The following is a 7,809-nucleotide window of genomic DNA, read 5'->3' on the forward strand; positions in this document are numbered from 1 at the left end:
CCCTCTGTAGTTTTGCATATGCCGCATAGCATTAGCTTGAAGTTGAAGGTGAAGAGCAGGTGAACTTGGTTACGATACGAAGTAGCCCAGTAGCAGTCAGCCTGAGTCTCAGGAACCTTGAAGAGGAGTACTAGTACTACTACTAGGTTGTACTTCTGGTTTCTGGGTGACTTCTTTCGTTTTTGGAAAAGGGTAATTTTGCGGTTTCTTTTACCGCCTGGCCACAGTGATTTTTGCCTGATGAGCTGACGGGGTGCACTATCTACGTCAACTCGCCCCCTGGCCGACTCGCCCCTTACCGACTCGCCCCTTACCGACTCGCCCCTTACTGACTCCCCTCCTGACCGACTCGTCCCCTGACCGACCCGCCCCTTACCGACTCGCCCCCTGGCCGACTCCCTTCCTTGCCGTTGTTATGTCCTAGCCGACTCGCCCCCTGACCGACTCGCCCCCTGGAAAATTAAGCACCTTACAAGGACATCCTGAAAAAAATAATAATAACGACAATGGAGGGAACACATTGCCCGGTCGCAGCGTGAATCCCAATGGAGCCAAATTATTCAAAAGCCACTTTTGAAGGATTCCCAGTACAAATGCAAGAAACTATAGATCCTTTTATGAAGAATTTGTGATGGAAACACATTAGCACAGCTTTACCGATATTCGCGGAGTGCCCGTCCGTGGGGCCTATGCGCGCTGCGCCGGTCCATGGTGAGCTGCCTGCGCGTGGCAGGTACCCGCGTTCACCGTTCGTCAATGAAATTACTCTGGGTCCTCGGTTTCATTAAAAAGTATTTTAAGACTTGAGAATGTATATTCTTAAAATAAAAAAAGTTTGTTGTTTGGTTTAGTGGTGTTCTTATCAAACGTACCGTACCGAAGTGTTTTGAAAATGTTATAGGAGAAGCTCATCGATCAGTGGAACTTTCAGAATCAACTCAGATAACGGAGCTGATTTGAACGTGATTTGCTGACCCTCTTCTCTTGCTGAAAGGGATTGTCTTATTTTCATGTGTGACCTTTTTATTATTTATTATTGGTTATCATGCATGGTTATTATTACCATTTATTATGAATTTCACGACGCGATCCTGGCGGGCATGCACGTGTTCCCCTCCTCTGTCTTTTTTTTTCACGATGTCCTTGTAAGGTGCATAATTTTCCAGGGGGCGAGTCGGCCAGGGGGCGAGTCGGTCAGGGGGCGAGTCAGCTAGGAGGCGAGTCGGCCAGGGGGCGAGCCGGTCAGGGGGCGAGTCGGTAAGGGGCGAGTCGGTAAGGGGCGAGTCGGTCAGGGGGCGAGTCGGTCAGGGGGGCGAGTTGACCTGCAATCCTACTGGGCTGGGGCGCTAGATAAGAATTAACCCCTTTGACATTTGGGATGTGGTCTGTTGTAATAGCACGACAGACCACATCCCAAATGTCAAACAAAGGAGTTCTAGCGCCCCAGTTAGTGGGTCTAGTACTTGAGCATGCCATGGAGCTAGAAACACATGGCTTGATTAACTTAACCTCAGCTCCAACATTGTCCAAATGCTCAATATAAATACGTGTACAGTAGCTGGAGTTACCCAGCCCTAAATTTTACGAAGTGGCTATCGTTACGGCAGTTGTTGTTTAGCGCCCTCTACGATACTTTTTTGATACGCACGCAGGTATATAATTATTTGTTTCCCCACGTTTTAGCGAGCAGTGCGACAGCTCAGTCGATAGAGGGTAAGATTTTGCACCGCGAGGTTGTGGGTTCGAATCTCAGTTTTGCACTCGAATTTTTTTCCTTTTCTAACCTGAGGCTTTGGAGGATTTTTTTTTAAAAGTGAAATAAAGTCCGAATTTCATAACGTTCAAATTCACTTTTTTCCTTCTAATTTTATATTTTCTTCTCATGTTTTTATAAAAGTTGCAGTCTACCGTAACGATAGAAAATGGGAAATGCGTTACGGCTGCCGTAACAATAGCCACTGCGAAATTTTATCATTGGGTTGTCATGTAGGACAACCCAATGATTAAATTTAGGGCTGGGTAACTCCAGCTACATGTGCAGTCATTTTCCTAGTTCCGGATTTTTCCTAGATCCGGATCGCTTCAAATAAAAACCAACTTCTTTTGGGTTAGTTTCCAATAAAAAAAATTCTGACGAAGTGCATTTTGAAAAGGAAAATGTAAGCTTCTTGATACTCAAAGATCTTTTCGATAAAATCTTTAGAAGAGGAATTTTGGCCAGATTTCCGACTCGCAGTTTGACATGTTTTGATGGTTTGTAGAAAATCGCGGGAGCTGAAATCGACAATCAATTTTCTCCTCGGAACATCACTTGCACCGTGTGATTTCAAACATTTTGTTCATACATGTACACTTCATAAACTCTTCCATCGAATGTTTGTTGAATAAAAGAGTCTCAATTTTTTGTCGTGCCGTTGCGCTGCAGACAGAAGTTTCAAAATCATTTACGTTTTTCTCTTTTTAAAATTTGCCCGAATTCTCTTGAATGAACTATTTTTGGTAAATTAAATATTACTTTATCAGAAATGTGCTTGATTTTTTTTTTTTCTGGCTGAAAAGGTGATTTTCTCGCGTGATTTTTTTTTCGCGCGAAGCATTGTTTGATCGATTTGGAACTGATTGAACCGATCCGGAACTAGGAAAAAAGACTTCGTTACATTTGACGTCGTAAAGTTGGAAAGATTTCCATCTATACGAAGTTCACTCAACACCCTGTGTACAAACCCTATGAGATTGGACTGAAAAATTCTAAGTGTTTTCTAAGAAAATGCTTGTATTTTCTCACTGCTCAAATTGACTTTGATGACATGAAATTGCTATCTGGGGGCTTGTTAGTCAATACAGAGGAAAATTAGTGAACTTCGCATATGGTAATCTTGCCGTAAAGTTAAATCTAAAGGAGCTTAAGTTTGGACAATTATTGTGTACCGGTAGTTTCTCCATCACTCAATGTAAACTTTTGAATCAATGTCATTTGAATTCGTGGAGTAGTTGAGCTGAAAGCTGCCTGAATGATGTTTGCTATCCGGAACTAGGAAAACGACTGTAATTTTACACATGCGCCGAATATAGAAATAAATAAATAAATAATAATTGCATAAATATGTACGAGATGAAGGCATGGAGGCACTTTCAGAATGACTAATAGTAATACTGTGCCTCCCCCCCCCCCCCCACAGTCTGAATAAGGGAGGTTTTAATCACTCTGTTTAAGACTGCTTAGAGTCTGGGTGCTGATAATTACCCGAGCCGGAGGCAAGGGTAATTATCAGCACCCAGACTCTAAGCAGTCTTAAACAGAGTGATTAATACCGACCGAGCACATTTATTCCCATTCATAAATACCTTTTCGGTAAAAAAAATCAAGGAATTCGTTCAAAAAATCCCGATTTTGATCAACAAGTTCACTCCAGCTTTTTGAAACATCCCTCTAGCAAAATAATGGAGTGTTCAGCTGGCGAGTAAGATGTAAACAACCCTTTTATGGAGATTGACGTAGCACGTTCTGCACGATGTCGCGCAGAACGCACCTGGGGCGTTGCGTTTTGAATTTAGAACTATACAATTCTGACTCACTTGTAGTGTTGCACATGCCTACGTGAGGATTGTGAACGTTCAACCAATGAAACGGTAAGAGGCACTGGATTTTTAGGAGTCCGCATTTTATGTGACACTGGAAAAGTGTTTAAGACCAGCTAGCCATGTCTTTATCATCCGTTTAAGACCGGCCACGTGACGGGCTCTTGACCAATAGGAATGGCTAAACTGTCTGAGGTATTTATGAATTATGATTATAAATTTTATTATAGTTGACCAGATTGAGGGCAGTTGCGCCTTGAGTTGAGCACACAGGCAGCAAAATCTGGAAGAATTGAGATGGGTATCAACTTCAACGTGAGACAGTGGGGTAAAGGGACAAAGATAATGGTCAGTTGGTAAGTATAAAGCCATAGATCCGTATATTGTCATCACAACCATTTTCCATGTGCATGTACTTTCTTTTCATCAGTACTAGCATTAGTCCCTTTCGCAATATCCTCATCTTCAGCAATGTTATCGTCATGGTCAATTTTCTTCATTGTCAGGCATCATCGTTGTTGCCATTGTATCCTCATCTTCACGAGTTCCCCTAGTGTGTCATTTTTCCAGGTTACACCAACAATAGTTGGCACAGGCGCCAATCGATAGGGGGTGGGGGACATGTGGTAAGGGGAAAAAGAAATTTCCAAAAATGTGTCCAGTGACACATTTTTGGAAATTTCTCTTTATAGTTGGTTTGTAATTGGGCGCATTGGATAATGGGTGCAAGCGTTGAATCGATGCACACAATAAATGGTTCCACCTCTATGTTCCGACACCCCTATATTCCGACTGCACATATTCCTATTCCTAACCCTAACCCTAACCGGGAGTAACACAATCTAGGTTGTCGGAACATAGGGGTGTCGGAACATAGAGCAGTCACCCAATAAATAAGTATACCTTTAGACTTCAAATAAAAGTGATTTTTTGGGTCCACTTGAGATTTCCACTGTCCGGCCGCCATATTTGTCCTGTGAGTGAACAACGCATACGTGTGACTCATTTCCAACATTGACTCTGCTCCACGAGCAGGGTCTGTGGTGGCTGACCCGGGTGAGACCCGAGAATGATGTCTGAGCTAATCGAACGGCACGGGCCTGACTCGTGTCGACCTGGTTGAGCTAAACGAACGAACCCATTATATGTAGGTAGAGTTCGTTCTTGTTACTAGAAATCTTGAGTAAAACTTTTTTCCTCATTGTCCAAAACACAGGGCTGGTATTCTGTTCCTGGGTGTGTCGTCCTTCATTCTGACCAAACGCCAAGTGGACAGAAATCGCTACGACATCATGAAGAGCAAACAGAGGATGCTGAACGCCAATCTGTCAGTTGAGGACTCGGAGAACGTCAGATATAAATAGAACAACATCCCCCCTGCAGTGTTATTTTTGACTCTATGAATGCTGCCTTCCATGGATATTCAAACTCTATGGATATTCAATGCTGCGGCCAGCCTTCATGCACATGTGCATCGTGGAATGAGGATATAGTTCTGCGTCACCAGAGCAAAAATGCGTCATTCTTGGTGTGTTTTCCCATAAAAAGGACCCCAGCTCCACCGATTCACCAAATTGACAGTGATCATTCATTCGTTACATACATGTACATGTGCAATCCTTGTTCTTTGAGTATATATGGAACCATCTAATATGCCAGTACCCCCCGCCCTGCAAACAGGGCGCTGGGAAGGGCTGATGAGCTTCACAGAATCTTGTGAAGGAAGTGAGGATGGCATTCTGGGTAACTTATCATGACCTATATAAAGACATCTGGCTGCATCTTTTTAAGACCGCAGTTAGCCAACGTGCGCAAATGCTATCTGGAAACTTTCTCGTAGAAATGCATTTATTCCATACCGGATGTGATTTCATTTTGCATTGCGGACCATGTGGACAAATTTGAGTGTCACATAAAATGCAATTTGACCCATCGTAAAGTCAAAATGGAGCCTGAGCAAGTGGCGGGAATTGAAAATTTGCAAAACAGATAAGTTTTACAGTTTATCCTACATTATTATGTTTTTTCAACGAAAAAAAAGAAGCATTTATGAGTAGGGACTGGGTCTTAACGGCCTTTAAAACCTGACAGGGTCGTTGGCCTTGATGGTTTGCAGGTGACAGGTCACGCAAAGTCTATCCAATCAGAGCGTAAATTCATCAGCCCTTCCCAGCATACTTTTCCAGAGCGGGGGTTACGAGCGAAATAGAAAATTGGATGTAACCTCATTCAGCAAAGACTTCAATTTGAAAGACTTGGAGGCTACTGATTCATTAATCAGAGGATAACATGTGGCTTATCACCTGTGTAGTAATGTACATGCAGTAGCCATAGGGTATTTTTTTTAAGTTAAAGATTAATGGAGGATGTGGCGAAGCAAGGGTTAAAATGAGTTGATCATTTTGTTGGCACCCTAAAAATTGAAAATGGTGACGGCTTGATTTCACAATCTAGGGAGTGTGTGGGATTAAAAAAGAAAAGAAAAAGGAGGCTAGATTTTCTGTTTGTTTTACATCAGCTTGCATCTCCATCCACTGTGTAGTTGTCTGAAGGATTATTTTGATGTTGTCGTTGATTGTTGAAGTTGTCTCTTAACCCTTACCTTCCCAAATCCTATTGCAAAATGTAGGATTTTACAAGATTGAGGCTAAATGGCAAAAGTGTGTGGCTGATTTTGGAGGATGCACTGTGTTAAGGTCTTGGGCCAGACCTCGTCTTTGTGCTCGGCCGTGCATGAATTGTATAGGCCTACATTGTACTTGAAATCCTCCGCACTGCTCCAGGATGTCACTGGCTCTGCCTCGACATATTGACGGTGATTGCTGAAGGATTGTGCAGGATTGAGGCAATGGTCACCCCTCCAAGGACCACATTCAAGAAACAACGGATGAATTTGGAGGATTGAAGCTGTGTGCAATTTTTACATGGAGGCAGTTGGAGGATTTTGCAGGATTGAGGTTGCAGCCTAGCAAAAATATCTTGGGAGTTAGGTTTAAAGATTCCTTTTTCGCTGACATCAGTGCTAGCAATAAAATCATGAACTAATAAGGGAATAAATGTGTGCTCCGGAGGTTTTTATCACTCGTTTAATACCGCTTAGAGTCTGGGTGCTGATAATTACCTGAGCCGGAGGCGAGGGTAATTATCAGCACCCAGACTCTAAGCGGTATTAAACAGAGTGATAAATACCGACCGAGCACATATTTATTCCCATTCATAAATACCTTATCCGTAAAAAAATATCAAATAATTCGTTCAAAAAATCCCGATTTTGTTCAACAAGTTCACTTCATGATTTTTGAAACATCCCTCTAGCAAAATAATGGAGTGTTCAGCTGGCGAGTAAGATGTAAACAACCCTCTTATGGAGATTGACGCGCGCGTAACATGTTCTGCGCGATGTCACGCAGAACGCACCTGGGGCGTTGCGTTTTGAATTTAGAACTATAAAATTCTGACTCGCTTGTAGTGTTGCGCATGCCTACGTGAGGATTGTGAACGTTCAACCAATGAAACGGTAAGAGGCACTGGATTTTTAGGAGTCCACATTTTATTGTGACACTGGAAAAGTGTTTAAGACCAGCTAGCCATGTCTTTATCAGCTAGCCATGTCTTTATCATCCGTTTAAGACCGGCCACGTGACGGGCTCTCGACCAATAGGAATAGCTAAACTGTCTGAGGTATTTATGAATAAGAGAATAAATGTGTGCTCCAGAGGTTTTTATCACTCTGTTTAAGACCACTTAGAGTCTGGGTGCTGATAATTACCCGAGCCGGAGGCGAGGGTAATTATCAGCACCCAGACTCTAAGTGGTCTTAAACAGAGTGATAAATACCGACGGAGCACATATTTATTCCCATTCATAACTTCCCCTTTTCGGTAAAAAAAATCATATTATTCGTTCAAAACATCCCGATTTTGTTCAACAAATTCACTTTATGCTTTTTGAAACATCCCTCTTGCAAAATAATGGAATGTTCAGCTGGCGAGTAAGATGTAAACAACCCTTTTATGGAGATTGACGCGCGCGTATCATGTTCTGCGCGATGTCGCGCAGAACGCACCTGGCTCGTTGCGTTTTGAATTTAGAACTATAAAATTCTGACTCCCTGGTAGTGTTGCGCATGCCTACGTGAGGATTGTGAAAGTTCAACCAATGAAACGATAAGAGGCACTGGATTTTTAGGAGTCCACATTTTATTGTGACACTGGAAAAGTGTTTAAGACC

At 42.6% G+C, this 7,809-nt stretch overlaps 1 long non-coding RNA gene across 2 annotated transcripts; it reads left to right on the forward strand.

Annotated features, from left to right (window-relative positions):
• The first annotated feature begins 18 nt into the window (after window positions 1–18).
• Window positions 19–6,660, forward strand: LOC119722698. 2 transcript variants are annotated; one of them, XR_005270472.1, is made up of 3 exons: window positions 19–59; window positions 3,810–3,935; window positions 4,796–6,660. It is a non-coding gene; the product is annotated as an uncharacterized LOC119722698 (long non-coding RNA). The 2 variants fall into 2 exon arrangements; XR_005270471.1 differs by lacking the exon at window positions 19–59 and adding an exon at window positions 114–192.
• The last annotated feature ends 1,149 nt before the right edge of the window (window positions 6,661–7,809 follow it).

This window comes from Patiria miniata, unplaced genomic scaffold (genome assembly GCF_015706575.1).
Source record: "Patiria miniata isolate m_02_andy unplaced genomic scaffold, ASM1570657v1 HiC_scaffold_16, whole genome shotgun sequence".
NCBI classification, from domain to species: domain Eukaryota; kingdom Metazoa; phylum Echinodermata; class Asteroidea; order Valvatida; family Asterinidae; genus Patiria; species Patiria miniata.